A 20,341-nucleotide genomic window follows, 5' to 3' on the forward strand; every position below is an offset into this window, starting at 1 on the left:
TAAAGCATTGCTAAAATGCCTTGAGCATGAGGCAGGAAGCGAAATGTCATAAGTGCCGGAAGTACAGGGAGGCATTTCATGAATGATTGACCAGTGCTACAGCACAAGCTGGGATATAAGTTGGTAAGCATTTGTCTAATTTCTTTATGAATAAATAATCTGTTAAAATTGAAAATAAGGAAAGGTGCTGAAATCTTTGCACAAATGAAACATTTTTTGACAATGTAGTTTAAAATTAGGAATTGACAGATCGCCGGCTATAATTCGTCTCTGGATATAATAATAATAACAACAACAATAATAAATTTTCTTCATTACGCGGGCGAGGTTCAGTGAAGGGCTGGCTACTCTGCCTGGTTATCTGTGCATGTGTTATGACAGGTATTGTCATAATGCTCTACTATTTTCTTGATGTAATTAATCTCATGCGTTAAGCATGATATAAAAATTCCATGTCCAGACAATATAAACACCTAGGTTCAGAGAATTCACGATAGGTGGGACACAGATGCAAATTGAAGACATCTCTGCTTGTGTTATTACGGGAAAATGCCGACAGGTGGCCTTGGTCTTTATTTTTACATGTAAAACTAAGAATAATCAAGTTGTGTCTTACGTGGGCTGTGAGTTTCATTGTTAGTTAAACTGTATTGTTACATGTTTCGGTCTAAATTTGAATAATTAATTATTAGGTTTTGCAAAATTTATGCTGAAAAGTTTTGATTTGGCGTGTGTTCTGGGACATTTCGGGCAACTGTAGATGTTGCAAGGTTCCGCAAATTTCACACTAACGATGATGTGTATTAGTATGCAGCATATTACACTTATATATTACGCAATATAATTTGTATTGGATACTTATGTTCAAGGTATACGCTAGGCTCCTCAGCACACTCATCAAGCTTGATATTAGGTTAGAAACAAACAGTGATCTGCCAGTATGGCAAAGGACAAAAATGTTGTTAAAAAAATTAGTTGAATAGGAGAGCGGGATTCCCGCAAAAAGGTGACGAAGTAGGTAGATGTTTAGTTAACGCATGGAGGGAAAAACCTTTGTGATTTGATTTTGTGAGACGCCTGGACGTTCATGGCAGAATGACTTCATACTAAGAAGTAATCGAGAATATTGACAAGTACGCGTAAGTGATGGTATGACGTCATAACGGCAAGGAATCTGGGACATAAAGGTATGTATTTTCATTGTCCTGAACGTCCCCACTCGCAACATTGAGATAAGCTGAAATTTTGCTTTCGGTGTTTTACTAGCTCATTAATACGTTGGCATTGAGTAGATCTACTTTGTTCACGACTAACAAAAATAGCATGCTAGCGTGTGATTCGTGTGAAGCGAAGAAAAGTGGATAGTAATCTAACACACCAACGTGGCTTGTTCGTGTTGGCGGGCGACGCCATTACTGAAAATGTTTGATCTTCTTTACAACAAAAACGTAAATTGGGTTTAAAGTACTTTGCGCACTTCGGAAAGTACATAATTCGGGTTGTACGCAGTTTGTATCCCAGTTCAGTTGTATAGGATTGAATACAACTCATGTTCCTATAGAGGTCAAAGTCAAGGTCACATGCAGTCATATCGAAATGATCACAGCTGGTGAAGTCGAGGGAAGAAATAAAGGGAAGTGAAACTTGAGTTATGTATACACTCAAAGCTGAAATAATTTAAGTATACTTGCTGTTTAAAGAAGCAAGCTTCGTTACACAATTTTCTTGTAAAGCACTCACCTGATATTTATTATGTAACCCATGATAATTGCAATTTAACGTTCATGTTGTTTTGTAATGCAACAGATTCATGAGGCAGTGATGTAAATGCAAAACATTCTCTTAGATGAAAATAATCAATTTAGTTTTCTTGAACATTAGTATTGGTTTTTTAGCAGGTTCAATCAAAGTTTGTTTTCTGAATTTATAAAGAATAACATGGTTCATGCTGCATAATAATGGCAATTTTGTAGGAATTTATCATAATAAACATGTTCATAGTATTGTGAATTCCATTTCACCCATGTGTGTGTACTAGGTTTGTCCATGATATTTCTATTGGTATTGATGAATTCATCTTTGTTATTTCCTTACAGGAGGGGAAATTCTGGATGTGTTTTGGTCAAATAAATTACCATAGTGGTGCATGTTTAATATGGTTGCTAATTAATTCGAGAACAAAAGGAAAAATGTATATATTCCATACTCACATATTGTTTCCTCATTAAGATAGAACGATTCAAACATTTTGCATGAACATCAGACATAATTGAACAATTTATCTATATACACCCAATAGAAGTATATTTGTGAAGCAGGTTATATGAAAAAAAGGGTGAACTGACAGTCTGAAGTGTTGTCTCAATTATACGAGGTTGATGCAAAATGTGTGAACTAGTATCCCAGGAGAATAATACCAGTTAATTGGTGTCTTGCTTTTTTTCACATTAAAGAGGAATAAAAGTATAATTAATAAATATTAAATCATTTAGAATCAAAATTTGATATATTATCGTAGAAAACATCTTTTACAATCAAAGTATCACAGTGATATTTCAGTTTGTAATTAATTTCCCATTAGCATCTCTCCAACCAGCGCTTTCATCGCTACGAGAATGACACGCAAAAGCCATTTGGAACATTCAATTTTGTAAGTAGGCATTTTGGAGAGTAGTAATTTGGTATTAGGAACTTTCGTGACGTCAAGGCGTATGGGTCATCCTCACCTCTAACATATTGTCATAGTGTGGGTGTGTTAAGATTTCTGTTACATTAAAAAGTGTATTTTCTTCTTTCAAATGTACAGTGAATAATTTCAGTCATTACAAGGCACATGATTTTTCTCATAGTTGCTTTCTCTTAGTCTGTTGAGATACACAGACCTCGTTTCAGGTTTTTTAAGGTCTACTTTATGCACAAACATGCTAATTGTAACTGCAGTTGCAGTTTATAGAGGAAATAGAACTATTGTTTGTGCCATCATGGTGAGTGACAATGGGAGGCTCACACATTGCATGCTACACACATCTATCTTTCCCAAGTATTTCATTTCCTTATTTTCTACTGTGGTACATAGTATTCTAAATGATACTTATATGAATTAATAATATTGGCAAAGGGATATATTGTGACCATACTTTTGTGATATATATAAGTTTTGTAATATTATCATATTGACAATCATGTCGAGAGTACATATTCTCTCACAAATTGCATGTATGTTGTAATTTTTTAGATATACCTTGAGTCTATGAAAAGACAAGGAAGTAATTATGTAGCACACGATAGTAGAAAGTGTCTGTTTCTACCACCTCAAAAATCCATATTGGAAACTTCACTTCACATTTTTGCTGTTGTGCAAGTTAAATAAAAATATAATAAACATATCTTTAGGTTCATTGCTGCAGGATTCAATTAATGATATATTGTTTATATCACATATGGAATAAAAGCACAGGATAAAGCTTATAAAAATAATGTAACTACCAAAGTTAAATGATTGTCCATTTTTAGTTACATAATTCTTACAAACAATAACCAGCTAAGTAATTATACATGGTGTAGCGGTGAAGAGACATATATTGGCCATTGCTTCTTTTTCTGATTTAAGTGCTGTAACGTAACTGTAAACTTGAACGTTAACATGAAACGTTACTCCTGCTGAAAAAGTAACTGTTATAGTTATAGCTACTTGATTTTAAATGTAACTAATTACAGTTATATTTATTCAAACACAAGTCTAAGCAGGGCTGGGATTAATATGTGCTAACAGGTAGCTTTATGTGTTCATACATATAGACTAAAAATTGGCAAAATTTGGACTAGCACATGCGTAAAATCACCCAAAACAATGCAAAGAAGACTTCTTTATAGTCATAGTGATTTCCTCATTTGTGTTATTGCCTATAAAATAAACAATGTATTATATTCCATTGCATTAATGCTTAAAAACGACAAGCAACAGAAAGCAAACTTAACCTAATCGAATAGGTGAACTTGTAAAACCAGCTCGTTGCAAACTCTATTTAACAATAGAATAATATGAGCAAGTAGTATTTTTTACATGGTTTCATTAACTGATAGTTTTATGAATAAGTTAGCAAAACATTCTAAATTTTTCCTGATAAAGTAATTCCTTTAATTCATTTTCTTAACTTTTAGCTAGGGCTGAGCCGCTGTATTGGTATCGGGCGATACCAGTGCTATCAGTATCGGAAAGTATCGGCTGGAATTCATATACTGATACCAGCCGATACTTTTCCGGCATGTTGATATTTCATGAGGTCCACAAAAATGTTGTGTGATATTTTTAGGGAGTGTATTTACCTTGGAAATTATGCAAAATTCAAACTTTATTTTTAATTTGTACGAAAGGTTGTATTTTTCTATTACATAACATCCATATTATTCTTCTGATGTAATTCTTGAATATTCCAAAGCACATGTCTTGGTAAATTCATGTATGTTGGTAAATATTTTGAGCAAATTTTAATTATTGTAATTTTCAACTATCTGTATCAGTGGGAATCTGTAAGAGTATCGGAATCTGTATCGATATTGGTTCAGAGTGGTAGCGGCTCAGAACTTTTAACAGAACCATTTCTAAAGCGATTAACTCAGTATGGATTGAAGCCACTGTAGCTCGGTTGTTAGACCAGCAGACTCCCATGTGAGAGACCTGGATTCAATCCCTAGGGATTTTTTCCACTTGTTCAAGTGGCTTCGGTGCCCACCAAACATCGTATAAAGTGGGTACCTGGAGGAAACTCTGGTGAGTAAAGGCAGCCAGGGGTGTGGTGCTGATTACATCACTCCCACCTTCGGTCGCGATCAAGAAAGTGTGGAGCCCTAACTCCACATCCCCTATATGCCTTCATGGCGTGGTGCAAAACAAAGGTAAGCACTATATATTTTTCCTTTTTTGAAGCCGAGCATCTTTTTCGTTCGCTATGAACTTTTCACCCATCAAAGCAGGGGAATTTTAACAAAGAAAACAATATGCATTACATGAAGTATTAAAAATGACAGCTTCCTTTATAATACAAGGACATGTATCGGAGCCCTGAGTTGAAATGCTTATGAACAATTACAAATTTATGAAATTTGTACAATATGTAAAATAAACCTGTTGAAATATATAATATTAAATATGTTTTCCTTAAATATGTAAAAATATGTGTTAATAGTAAATGGAAAAATGTTGAGAATAACATATGTCTTCATCACTACAATCTCCTAAATTCTAGCCCTTGTCATAAGTGATTTGAAGTACAGTATCTCCTAGAATTTTCAACATTATTATATAGAATTTTGTAATTCTAATTATATTGACCCATCAACCAGCTAACACATTGTATATGTATATTTCTTCTGTTTTAGATTCCTGGAGACATTCAAATATTGAAAGACAACAAAAATGTATTCCCAAGAGTACAAGATATACTTAAATAAAGTGGTATTCTATGTGAATTATTTTGAAATGTCATTAACATTATTACTGTTTCCGTGCTTGTCTACAATCAAATTTAATTTGTAATCTTTTTTACTAAGTGCTCTATAATAAATTTTACATATAAGTTCAGTGTTAGTATGATTATGTTTGGTTTTGAGGCAAACAAAATTGCATAATTTTTATGTTTGGCTTCAAAATGCATGCACCTAATATTTACCACAGGTCCAATGTTATTCATTACTTGTTGATATGGGTATGAAAATGGTGTCATGATTTTAGGTTCACCCTGATATGCTCTGTTAGTGCCTCCAGCAATATGCAAGTGCTACTTTCGTAAGTACTAGATGTTACTATGCCTACAATTTCTGCAAGAACAACATCTAAATAGTAAAGTGTAGAAACAAATTGAGTTGGTTCTTCAAGTTTACTTTATGCACAGTAAGGCTAATCGGGAATGGACCTACAGTTTAAAGTTGTATCCGAACCACTATGTACCTCCACCGGGTATCGAACCGGGACCCCTTTGATTACCAGTGGCGTAGTACACCCGGCGTTCCCAGATTTAAAATTTCAAAAATGCGTAAATGCTGTGAATATAAAGTAAAACGTAACTAATTTCATATATATTTGACCTTCATGGCATTTTTATAGCTATTTTTAGCGATCCGCTTGCAACGCTCCACTAACAACACTCGGTCCAGCATTTTTTTCAAGGCCTTTTTTGGCCGGACGCCGAGCATGTTCGGCATAAAGGACTCTATATTCCTTGCTGACTTTCTGAAGGGAAACCTTGGATCTCTACAGCACGCGCGTAAATGCTCTCTCGTACGCCAACCTACGGAGCAAAATTCTACCGTGATTGGTTCATGTGACCCTTCCTGCCTTCTGAACCAGAGGACAGTGGTACAATTCCTACCCTGTTCTTCGCGCTCATGCTACTCGTGCTATGTGATGTTACAATACGCAATACAGACTGACGTAACGTTTACCAAACTAAAATATTACACTTCTTAATGACCACTGGTTTGTATAATTTATTATTATTAATATTATTATTATTATTATTATTATATCGTTAGTATTTAACTGCTTAATATTGTGTCAATGGTAATGTTTAGCATTCATTTGAAAAAAACTTAACATCGAATGGTTTCTGGACAAAAATATTTTAAAATGTTTATCAACATTCTCAAGATGTAATAAACAGTGGTCTGTATTACTAATCGGCACTGTTACGTCAGTTGAGTGTACGGTAGTTTGATCATCCACCCACCCCGGTGTCAGTGTGTCTTGCACAGCGCGTCAAGACGACAGAGGCCCCTGATTTGAATCCCGGCGTGAGCACGTTTGTTCTTTGTGAATGTCCTTTCTTCAATATCATCACTCATATTCGTTTTCGCGATTAAGTGGTAGAAAAGCGAAGCAAAATAAACCAAATCAATCAGTAGTTGGATCATCCACAACAATGACGTCTACTGTTGTGCAGAGGAGCTTATGATTCAGGTAGGTTGTTAATGACTGGCATCATGCAGGAAGGTATAAAACACCAGAGTTCAAAATATTTGTGCATAGTGAGGCATCTAAATTTCTAGCTAAAACATGCATGGATGATGTTTTATTGAAAACCCAGCTGACTTCAGGCAAATGAACAATACCTGTGGCGACTAATACGATAAGTAAATTATTAAGCAAGAAAGAGCCGACCCTTCCTTTGGACTTGCCGTTGATTACAAGGCGACGATTTTACCACTGCGCCATCGGGGAGGCCTACATATATTGTATAACTATTGTAAAATTAATGTAAACCTCCCTGTCTTCATAATTTTGTATACGTGTGCATTGGAGAAGTATAATGTAGGGTAGAAATCCATATTGAACACTTCATACTATTATAGGAGTATTAATATTTTCCCCTTTAATTTTCCTGTCTCTGTATGTTAGAAATACAAATGTGCCTCACACAATGAACATTCCACATAAGAAATGTATGTACACAGGCTAGAACTATTGTACATAGTGTATTTCCTATAACTTAAAAATGGAAAATTACTAGTATTTCCAACATTGGTGGTGATTTTTACATTCAAGGTCTTCGACCTGGCTCGGGAACATATCATACTATAGTTACTCCTACAATAATCTGTGGGAAACAGTGTCCCACTGAAGCATATTGTTCTGGAATGGATTATGTTCATTATGCGAGGCACCATTGTTTGTATACAAGAGTGCGAAATGTGATAGATCTTTGAGCTGAAGACACTTTGTCACATGTTTCGCAAGCATATGACTTTCATTTTCAATGCTGCTGCTTCGAACCCCATCTATTCTTGATTATGGTATATATATATACTGAATATTAAAATAATATATAAAATAAAACATGCAACAAGCACAAATGACCAAGCCAAACCGTCCACCTTCCGGTCATTTAATAAATTCCAAACAGCATGATAGCTCTTACCATTGCAAACAACTCTCACCACTGTGCATCTGTGACAAAGGGTGACCTGCGTTTTATCTTTGGATAAGCGGACTGTTGTAAGTAATTATATTTACTTTCCTAATTAAGATTTAATACAATGTACTGTAGCTATCAACAATAGACCTAATTTCACCACTCTATTGAAGAATTTAATAAAACTTTAAGGCACTGGTTCCCAAAGTGTGTGCTGCGACAGCGTGGAACAACATGGCTGGCTTACAGAGGCAGTGTGAAATGTTCCATGAAATTGCACTTACTTCCAAATATGTGCTTATTTAGTACTTTTTACATGCAAAATTTTTCCGAATTTGAAATATGCATTTTTTATTTAACCTAATGCAAGCAACATAAACAGACTAACTGAGCATTGCAAGTATTAGATAGGTCTACATTCTGATAGATAGCCATACATTCTGACTTTGGCACTGTGGAAAAATCTTGAAACCCTAAGGGTGTCATAGAACGAAAAAGTTAGGGAACCTCTGCTAAGGTATTATTTCTTGTTTATAATGACAGTGTGGAGAAATGGAGTACGTACACCACATAGATTTGGTAGCTATGGTGAAATATGCATTTATAAAACATAATGCAAAAATATATAGTGACATTGCAATGGGTCATTGCAACATGCACAAGACAGTGTCAAAATTAAGTACCACTTTTTACGTTAAGAGCATAGCATTAAATGTAGATTTTCTACTACATGGTAAGAGAACAGAACCGTTGCAGTCCAGTCAGTAGGATGTCTGACTGTCATGTAGGATATCTGGTTTGTTTATAAGAATATGTAATCTCTGGAGGGAATTTTCAATCTCTCCTAAGCCCCAAAACAGGTTAAGTTTAAAGCAGGTTTTATGTATTAACCCACTCAAGAAAGGCGCTCAGCAACTCCTATTTCAGTCTTGCCGCAACCGCCAAGATGTTCATATCCCAGACTGTGAGAGAGATGGCAGTATTGCATTTCAACTACATTCTGTGTACACGTTTTGGTGTATGTACGAAACGTTGCTGCAAACTTAACCAGTTGCGGGGCTTAGTACAGTCACGAACACTACTGGGTTACTATGATCCAAATGGCATTCAATGGAATCGTTACACCCTAGAAGTGTTCATTTCTCTACAAGCAGCTGTGGCACTCACCCAGCCTAAAATCAGTGGGGTGGGAGATAGAATCGCACCTGCGCATCACTGTAATTAACAGGAAATTTCTTGTCCCAGGATGTGAAATTATTGAAGGCTGCTGAGGAAGGAGGAAGAACTCAATTTATGCACACACGATATGTATACAATTATGTGTGTGTGTAAATTATTAATATGATATACATATTATGAAATATGTATGGGTAACAACTGAATTCTATATACTGCAAAATAGAGTATGAAATCCTGAAGGACAGGGTGTCATTTCCCACAAACAATTTTGTGCTACAAGAATCCAGTTGGTAAAGGAATTAGTTTGCTACTTTTAAATACCTGACACATGTAAAATATAGAATGAATCTATATGTGCGTGTATATATATATATATATATATATATATATATATATATATATATATATTACGCACACATTTGGTATTGTATATTTAATTATATATATATATATATATATGTGTGTGTGTGTGTGTGTGTGTGTGTGTGTGTGTGTGTGTGTGTGTGTGTGTGTATATTCATTCAATATTTTACATATATGTCAGGAATTTATAATGTAGCAACTAATTCCTTTACCAAACTGGATTCTTGTAGCACAAAATTGTTGGGGGGGGGGAGAATTCTCCCCTGTCTCCCCGAGGTTTTCATGCTTTTCAATATTTTTAATAATAATAATTCCAACCAAAGATCCTTTACTGCCAACAAATTTGTTTTGGTTGATTGTACCAAACATCTTGTTCAGAGAACTTGAACCCAATAAGAAAAAACATACAGAAGATTTGGTTGAATGAACAAAATTAAGTCAACCAAAAAAGAATTGTACTGAGAATTCTCGTTTTGCTCACGTATAACAAACAAGGGATTTGGTTGCAGTAACTAGGATTTGTTGCAGCCAACCAGACTTTTTTCTCAGTGTGTAAAATACAACTGAAAATAGAGGTAATTGTTAAATTTCTTCCAAACGAGAGCTCTTTATTGTGTTTCACATAATTCCCTATCACTTGAGGGAAGAACCTACATCTAATTTGCCTCAGTTTCTTAAACATTTTCGTAACTGTTATATTTGTTGGTAATATGCCACTATTATCATTAGTACGATGAATGCAATCGTATTTACACATTACATTATTTATTTACACATTAAACTCACCTCCAACTTATTTATTCTTTGCAAGTACTTCTCATAACGCATATTTCGTGATCCAAGTTAAGATGAAACTACTTCTAGATTACTACCTTCTAACTAATGTGTCCATAAATTAATAATTTGTTACAAAACGTATTATTTTGGAATCAAAGAAACTCGTTGAAACTCAAAATCATAAATATTTTTTCCCATCCTGTTTGAGAGCGGAGAAAGTTAGATGGCATCGGTTTGTTTTTGGAAGAAAATTTTAATTTAAAAAAAAATAATTAAAGACCTTGCCATGTTGTAGAGATATTTGTTTCGAGTATTATTCACTGCAAAGAGTTTTATCCCTTTAATGATATTTTTTCCTAAAGAAACTGCCTCTCTGATGTGATACATTTGAAATACTGCTTGAATAAATGCGAGCAAATTGACACAGTCGTGCCAGGTTCAACCATAGGATATTAATAGCCATTAGAATATATTTATCTCAATACAAATTGAGAATGAGCAACATGAGACTCTATATTGGTATACGCATGATACCTCCCAGGGCACGGGAAAACATTAAGATTTGCAGTAAATTGAAACATGATTTATTATGATTTTCGGCAAGGTTTAACACAGCAACAGTGTGTTACTCGAATGATCGAAACTTTTCACGAAGATGCCCCATCAAAGACGACAATTTATCGCTGGTTTCAAGAATTCAGATGTGGCCGGGTTAGCCTTAGTGATGAAATTCGTGAAGGCCGCCCACCGACAGCCATTGTGCCAGAAAACATTGATGCAGTTCGTGAACTAGTCAACAGTGATCGACACGTAACTTGTCGCGAAATTCAGGGTTCCTTAGGTATTGGCATAAGTCAAATACAAATAATTTTGCACAATCATTTAGGTGTGAAAAAGCTTTGTGCCCGTTGGATCCCACACAATTTAACAAAAGCACAAAAAGACGACCGTGTGTAGTGGTGCAAGGCTATGATCAAACGGTTCAAGTCGGGATCATCAAATCTTGTATTTAACATCGTCACAGGCGATGAATCATGGATTTACTCTTATGAACCTGAAACAAAGCGACAATCTGCTGTGTGGGTGTTCCAGGATGAGCCTAAACCAACGAAAATTGTTCGTGCACGCAGTGTGTCGAAAAAAATAATATTAGCAATATTATTATATATGTTTTGTGAAACTGAGACGTTACATCAGAGGTGAGGATGGATGTCCCTTACACAATTACGTCATGAAGCCCTAGCACTTGGTCCAAATTTTCCAAAAATACCAACTTCAAAATTTTACTTTCTGAACAGCCTTTTGCGTGTTCCACAGCCTTTCGCGTGTCCCACTCGTAAATCTGAAAACACTGATTGTAGGGCTACAGAAGAGGACTTTACTAACAAAAGAATTACCAACAATTATATCAAATGTATCCGTGTTCATTTACCATATGCATTGCTCTATTATATCTCGTTAGTACACCAGAAAGAGTTTAATGAAATAACAATAGAATCAAAATAGTAGTTGCATTATAACTCCTACAATCAATTGAAAATGTGGTTGTGCTGTGTAGCGTGTGAGTTTCTTGTGTAGTAGTTGTGCTGTCTAGTGTGTTTGTGTTTGTGTTTATCTTACGTAGTAGTTATGCTGTCTAATGTATTTCTGTTTGTCTTGTGTAGTATCGGTGATGTGTATGTATGTGTCTTGTGTTGTAGATGTGCTGTCTAGTATGTTCGTGTAGTAGTTGTGCTGTCTAATTTGTTTGTGTTTGTCTTGTGTAGTAGTTGGGGTGTGTAGTTTGTTTATGTTTATATTGTGTAGTAGTTGTGGTGTGTTTGTGTTTATATTGTGTTATAGTTGTGATGTGTTTGTGTGTGTCTTGTGTAGTAGTTGTGCTGTCTAATGTGTTTGTGTTCGTCTTGTGTAGTAATTGTGCTGTCTAATGTGTTTGTTTTTGTCTTGTGTAGTAGTTCCTCCATTCATATTGGGGGTTAGTCGTAGAGCTGACAACTCTGCACTGTAAAAAAATGTCAAGAAACAGCAATATAAGGCCATGGCTGTTCCCAAGGTAAAATATTCCGGAGGTAAAATAGTCCCCCGTTCGGATCTCCGGGTGGGGACTACTTTGTGAGATCCCTGGACTAAGGATAAGATCTACGTTAGGAATAAGGATATTAAATTAGGCACCTGGAATGTTCTGAGCCTTTACCGGCCTGGGCAATTCAGTGTACAGTTAATGAGATAGTTAAGTATAAATTATATGTAGTAGCTGTCCAGGAAGTTAGGTGGCCAGGAGAAGGGAATTGTAAAACTAAATATTATACTTTTTTCTATGGTGGTACTGAAAATCATAATTTTGGAACAGGCTTTTCATAAATAATAGAAATATCTCGGCTCTTAAAACAGCAGAATTTGTTAATGATAGGATATCATATGCAGTTTTACAGGGTAGGTGGTGTAAAATTATTTTAATAAACATACATGCACCAACGGAAGATAAAGATGATAATACTAAAGATGATTTTTATACAGAGTTAGAACAGGTCTTTGATAAATATTCTCAGTATGATATGAAAATTCTGTTAGGTGACTGTAATGCACAGATTGGCAAAGAAGAGACATTTAAACCCACGATTGGTAAAGAAAGTCTTCATGAATTAAGTAATGATAATGGTATAAGATTGATTACTTTTGCAACCTCAAAGAATTTAATTGTGAAAAGTACCACTTTTGAACATAAAGATATCCATAAATATACCTGGTCTTCTCCAGATCATAAAACTCATAATCAGATAGATCATATTCTCATTGATAAGAGAAGGCATACTAGTATAATTGACGTTCGTACACATAGAGGTGCTGACTGTGCCAGTGACCATTATTTAGTAATTGCAAAATTAAGAGAAAGACTAACAGTGATAAATCATAAGCAACAAAACCTAAAAGTTATAAAATTTGATACAGGAAAGTTTACTGATGAAAGAATTAAGAAAGATTACCAAATTAAACTGTCAAATAGATTTGATGTTTTGCAGGATTTAAATGATGATGAAAATATAAATGAAACAGATGTAAATAAAAATTGGGAGCACATACGTAATGTAATAGAATCAGCAGCTAAAGAAAGTATAGGATACCATAAACCAAGAAAAAGTAAGCTACGGTTTGATAATGAATGTCATAATCTAATAGAAATAAGAAATCAGGCTAGACTTAGGTGGTTAAATAACTCTGAAATACAAATCTAAACAATTATAATAGAATAAAGCGAGAAGTTAATCGCGCGTTTAGCAGTAAAAAAAGAAATTACTTGAAAAGCAAAATTAACGAAATTCAAACAAACAGCAAAAATAAAAATATCAGAGATTTATATAAAGTGTAAATGAGTTTAGAAAGTGGTGGCAACCTAAAATAAACTTGATAAAAGATAAAGACGGTGATTTTCTGACCCAAGCGATATTCGAAATAGATGGAAGAACTACTTTAATGATCTTTTAAATGTCCATGTAGGAGATAAATCAGAAGTAAATGAAGTCCACACAGCAGAACCTTTAGTTCTAGAACCTAACTTGACTGAAGTTAAAGATGCTATTAAAAGGCTAAAGAATAACAAAGCACCTGGCATTGATTTAATACGAGGTGAGTTAATTAAATATGGTGGAAATTCATTAACATGTCAAATTCATAAATTAATTTGTTAAATATGGAATAAAGAAGAAATCCCTCAACAGTGGAAAGAATCCATTATTGTTCCTGTGTTTAAAAAGGTGATAAAATGAAGTGCAATAATTACCGTGGAATTTCTCTACTCTCAACAACATATAAAATATTATCTAACATTCTTTTAACAAGACTAACCCCATATGCTAATGAAATTATAGGTGATTATCAATGTGGATTTAAACGTAACAGATCAACTACATATCAAATGTTTCACATCAGACAGACACTTGAAAAAAAGTGGGAATATAATCAAAATGTCAATCAGCTATTCATTGATTTCAAAAAAGCATATGATTCTGTCAAAAGAGATAAATTATATAATATATTAGTAGAGTTTGGAATACCTAAGAAACTTGTTAGTATGATAAAAATATGCACCAGTGAAACAGAAAGTAAAATTCGTGTCTGACAATTCATGATGGGTTAAAACAAGGAGATGCATTATCTCCATTGCTCTTTAATTTTGCCTTAGGAGATAAAATAAACTAAGGAAGGACTAAAATTAAATGGTGTGACTCAGTTGTTAGCATATGCAGATGATGTAGACTTACTGGGGGATGATGTGAATACAATTAAGAATAATGCTAAAATATTTTTCAAAACTGCTAAAGAGATAGGTTTGGAAGTTAACAAAGAGAAAACTAAATATATGCTTACAAGCCGAAACCAAGTGTTAGGTAATAATCAAAATTTAATTATTGATAACAACTCGTTTGAACCAGTTTCCAAATTTAAATACTTAGGAGTAATATTAACAAATGAAAATTATATTAAAGAGGAAATAAAAAGTAGGCTTAATTCAGGAAATGCATGTTACTTCTATCTTCATAAACGTTTGTCTTCTCGTTTAATATCTAAGAAACTAAAAGTTAAAATATACAAAACAGTAATTTTGCCTGTAGTATTATATGGATGTGAAACTTGGTCCCTTACATTGAAAGAGGAACATAAATTGAGAGTATTTGTAAATAAGATCCTTAGGAAAATATTTGGACCTAAAAGGGATGAGGAGACAGGTGAGTGGAGAAGGTTACATAATTTAGAAGTACATAATTTATATTCATGTCCAGATATTATTAGAATAATTAAATCAAGAAGACTTAGGTGGGCAGGCCATGTGGCACGAATGGGAGAGGAAAGAGGAGTTTACAGGATTCTTGTTGGGAAACCTGATGGTAAGAGACCTGTAGGAAGGCCAAGACGAAGATGGAGGGACAACGTTGAGATGGACCTAAGGGAAATCGGTAGGGATGGAAAAGAGTATATAGATCTTGCTCAAGATAGGGAAAGATGGAAGGCCTGTGTTGCTGCAGACATGAACCTTCGGGTTTAAGAATGCTAGGGAGTTAGTTAGTTAGTTAGTTAGTTAGTTAGTTAGTTAGTTAGTTAGTAAATTGAAACAACAACACAGAACTTACCTTTTAACATATGAATTCAGAATCTAGTTATCTTGATTATGCAATATAAAAAGAAACAAAGTTGTACAGCATAACGAAACTCACAAAAAAATTCACGTTAACAGCACAATTTTTCTCTCATGCACTTCCGTTAATCTCGTAACTTTCAGCAACAAGATTAATATCTGTCAGGCAGGATGTTTTACTTCAACAGTCTGTTCATACGTCCGGGAAGGACATGTCAAAATAAATTTTGGCTTTACTTTGAAAATGGTTTATAGCTTCTGTGAATTAATTTAGGGTGCATTGTTATGTAGAGGGCGTAGTCGGCTCCACACCTTCCTCCCTTGGTCCTCTCAGGAACATCAATCTTTTATCGATACTTTGCACAGTGATAAAAATAAAAAGGGGGTTGAAAAGGTAAGTGTCGAGAGTACAGGCAAACATAGTTAAAATATGCTTGACTACATTCTACGATTTGTTGCACTGCAGAGAATACTGTTATCAAATAAAGTTTCCATAAAATAGATTTCGTAATGATGTACACTTTTATTTAGGGTGTACTTCGAAAACAGAAGATTAATTAATATTTACGAGAATATGCAATGTTCTGCTCTTCCCAACTGTAAGAAAGTAATTTCCCTTATATTTTTGTAACGATTTGTTTTCTGGTTTGCTTCCCTCATCTCGTATTAGCCCCATGCAGGGACTGGAGGAACATGTCAGAATATGACCTGCTACCAAAGAGAGCAGTTCTCTATCTAAGCAGCTATCGCAAATGTATACACTAGACCGTTTTACGAAATATACAATTGATACGGATCGTAGTTAATTTCTGTAAAACTGTTAGAATATATACGTATTTTAAATTTGCTTAATTTTACTTAGGTTTTGTCCCACTTTGGATAATTGCGAAGATCGGGATGAGTGATGTGATGAAATTGAAAAATAAACACTAACAAATATCTATGTCCAGACCAGTATTCGAATTCTGGAACTCCTGCCGTCGTGGTGCGATGTGCTAACCAGACCGCCAAGTGGGGCGGCTTGAAGCGAAACTAGTTCTTCTTTTAGATCGGAAACACATCTTTTTAAAATACCGCAAAAATACATAAAATATTAGATCAGTATAATATTTAATTATTATAAAAATCTAACTTTATTTTAAAATATGAAAGTCAACAGTTTGTTAGAAATCATCGTTAAATTCTGGATAATGTTAAGGACTTAGATTCGTGCGATTAAAGTTCAAGGTGCGGTCAATTTCCAGTGTCGAATATATACTCGATTTATGAAGCTACATTCCTCAGATATGCAGGATGTGAATCTTTAAAACGTAGAAATTAGTTCGAAATACGTATCTATGAATCATTTTATCCAGAGCGAGTCGGGAGTCACTGAGTGAAAGCACCTCCAAGAACAACGGAGAAAATTACAATATTTTTTTAAAATCAAATTTTACATTAACAATATTCTCTGTAGCACTAAAGCATTACATAAACATTACGGAAGCATTGATCATATTGTTACAATTTGTTGCCATGGAAATGAATGTAGACCTATTTTCTACAACAAAATAATGGTCCTTGTTTTCTCTCTGTAACACGTAGCAATTAACAAATACCGGGTAAGACTTCAGTAGATGCTTAAATTACTATTCTCAGTGATGTGAAAATTGGTAACACTGGGATATATCTTTAACGAAGATATATTTTATTTAAAGTAAGTGCTGAAACTTTCCTGTGAACGAATGATAAAATGATTCTTTAGGGCTATGGAGAAGTTGAGTTGTGACAAGTATTCCGACTTGAAGATGAGAATTACGTCAGCTCTTGAAATCTCTGAATAATATAAACAACTCACCTGGTCGATATCTCGAGAGAAGATTTTCAGATTTTAATTATATTTTCTCTCCTGGAGACTATTTAATGCGTTGTATATCTTATAGCACATGGAGGACTCCTTTGTGCAAACAAACATTGAATTCTCCAAATACGTTGATTGACTGATTTTACTTCGCTTTTTGTACCACTTTTATCTAATTTACCAAGTTAGGAATGAGTTATGATGTGATGGAATAGATGAACGGACACTCACAAGAACGCATGCCCAGGCTAGGATTTGAACCCGGGACCCCTGGCGTCGTAGCGAGATGTTCTAACCACTCCGCCACGGCGGCCTGCCCAAATACGTTGCATGCCCACTTAATGGCACGTCATCCCCTTAAATTCCTGTACACTTACGACTTACTTTAAGCTGCTTGGGGCGTGTCACGGATTTTTTCACGGATACATTTTATATATACAGGGTGACTGGTAATTAGATGTATTCCCTGAAAGGGGTTAAAGTAGAGACAATTTGCAATAAATTTGACCATATGATACCCCGTCCGAAAATTAGTAGTTTTCGAGATAATCGAGTTTCTATTGTTTTTTCTAAAAATGACAATTTTCCACATAAAAGGATGAATTGAGAAAAAACTGATAATTGTAGGGAACTTATTTAAGCGTTTTCTGATAGCTAACAAACAAGTGGTTCGTTTAAAAAAAGGTTTTTTCCAAATAACAATCACATGTAAGTACCGGGTGGGTCTAAACTTACAAGTGATGATAAAAAAATGCACTCTTAGTTTACTTGGCAACATATTAATAACAAAAATGGCATGACACGAACCGTACAAATTACTTAAATTACTTCCTTGAGTCATCAGCTTTCCAACAAGGTACAAATATTGCTAACATTTACATTTGTGTACAAGAAATAATACTTCATTCATCTTCATTTGTATGGAATCAATGGTCAATACAATTAAAGAACATTACACGTCTTGCTCAAAGTGGGCACCTCCGTTACGAATGCAGGCACGTAAGTTTTTACGGACATTTGTTCTCTTAACTCGTGATGTGATAGTGGCCTTGATGTGTTGACCAGCTGTTAAGATCCTCTCCCTGAACTCTTCTTGCGAGTTTACCGGTGCCTTGTCATGTGGTTCCAAATGTAAAAGTCGCAAGGCGTCAAATCGGGGGATCGAGCCGGCCAGGGAATCGGTCTGCCTCGGCCAATCCATTTCTTTGGGTACTTTTCATCCAGCCACTGTCGCACGCCCAGGCGGAAGTATGGATGGGCGTAATCAACAATCATTTCATCGAGCCATTTTTCCTGCCCCAAATCTTAAATGGCATCAGTTATGAACATTTTTTGCGGAACGGGATGGCAATGTTGTTGGAGGATGTGCCTCTAGCTACAAGACGTGACATGATTTATCAGCATGATGACTGCCCAGCTCAATCCCCCGATCGATTTGACACCTTGCGACTTTTACATTTGGAGCCACATGACAAGACACCGGTAAACTCGCAAGAAGAGCTCAGGAAGAGGATCTTAACAGCTGGTCAACACGTCAAGGCCACCATCACATCACGAGTTAAGAGAACAAATGTCCGTAAAAACTTACGTGCCTGCATTCGTAACGGAGGTGCCCACTTTGAGCAAGACGTGTAATGTTCTTTAATTGTATTGTTCATTTATTCCATACACATGAAGATGAATGAAGTATTATTTCTTGTACACAAATGTAAATGTTAGCAATATTTGTACCTTGTTGGATAGCTGATGACTCAAGGAAGTAATTTAAGTAATTTGTACGGTTCGTGTCATACCATTTCTGTTATTAATACGTTGCCAAGTAAACTAAGAGTGCATTTTTTTTATCATCACTTGTAAGTTTAGACCCACCCGGTACTTACATGTGATTGTTATTTGGAAAAAACTTTTTTTTAAACGAACCACTTGTTTGTTAGCTATCAGAAAACGCTTAAATAAGTTCCCTACAATTATCAGTTTTTTCTCAATTCATCTTTTTATGTGGAAAATTGTCATTTTTAGAAAAAACAATAGAAACTTGATTATCTCGAAAACTACTAATTTTCGGACGGGGTATCATATGGTCAAATTTATTGCAAATTGTCTCTACTTTAACCCCTTTCAGGGAATACATCTAATTACCAGTCACCCTGTATATATATATCAGTTTATCATTTTCCAATTGCAGAAATTCGCTGTCTCATTTTCACTTCTGTCCTGGAGCGTTTCATCTGATACTGATACAGAGACAGAAAATTCTGAAAATGCTCTAAGCACTCTCTCCAATTCATTCAAAAGAACATGTACGGTAATATGTATGTAATACTACAAATTTATATGATAACATATAAATATTTTATATTTTCCAATTTTAAATAAATTTCTAAAAAAATATGTACTACTTATTCTCCTTTTTAGACTTACTGTTGCTAAGATTGTAATTCCGTCTTGTTCTCAATGTGCAGCATTTCCTCTGATGAAAACTAACACGGGAAAACTTACTTTGTAGAGCTGTTGCGATGAACTGCGTAGATCTTCTGATCGTTATCCTTGCCAACCGTTGACCTTTCTTGTTATGAAATAAAGTTATTTAACATCCGCCTTAACTAACCTTGAAACCCAAGTAATAAGAAATGTGGTTTCTCCTCAGACGTGGTAAGATTATTCGTTTTTTGGCAAAATGGAATATTGGAAGTATAAAGCAGACAAATATATACACAACAGAAAGGAAGATTGCTGGAGAGTCGCTTGCTGCAGTGGATATGGTTGTAAAAGTGATCGGAATTACAAAACTGCATGCCAATATTTTAATGATGTCTTACAAATATCTTTAAATTGCATTTTATTCATTCAGTTAAGCAGCAGATTATTACCTCACTTAAGGATATATACCCTTATCTGTGGTATTACATATTACTAGAATCAGTAAAAATGTCATGCTTCTCTTTAGAAAATGTGGCTACCTTGTAGTCATTTTGTTGAACTTTATGAGACATTTGTTATACAGTTCCAAATAACTTAATACCTGCTTAGCAGTGGCAGCGATAAGGGGTAGGGCGTGGTGGTGGAGTTGCCCCCTCCTACTTTTTGAGTTAGCCATTTTTATGCTAAGTCTTGTCTACAAATCTACACTCTCCCCCTCATCGT

General features: G+C 34.9%; 1 protein-coding gene across 1 annotated transcript in view; it reads right to left on the minus strand.

Annotated features, from left to right (window-relative positions):
* The window catches only part of LOC145979539 (clavesin-1-like), a 126,465-nt gene extending 106,718 nt beyond the window's left edge, over positions 1-19,747 (minus strand). Inside the window, exon 1 of the mRNA XM_083112505.1 lies at positions 19,619-19,747. The gene's annotated coding sequence lies outside the window, so the exon portion shown is untranslated. The remainder of the gene's footprint in view (positions 1-19,618) is intronic.
* Positions 19,748-20,341: the final 594 nt, after the last annotated feature.

Source organism: Lepisma saccharinum, chromosome 26 (genome assembly GCF_977018435.1).
Source record: "Lepisma saccharinum chromosome 26, izLepSacc3.1, whole genome shotgun sequence".
Lineage (NCBI taxonomy): Eukaryota > Metazoa > Arthropoda > Insecta > Zygentoma > Lepismatidae > Lepisma > Lepisma saccharinum.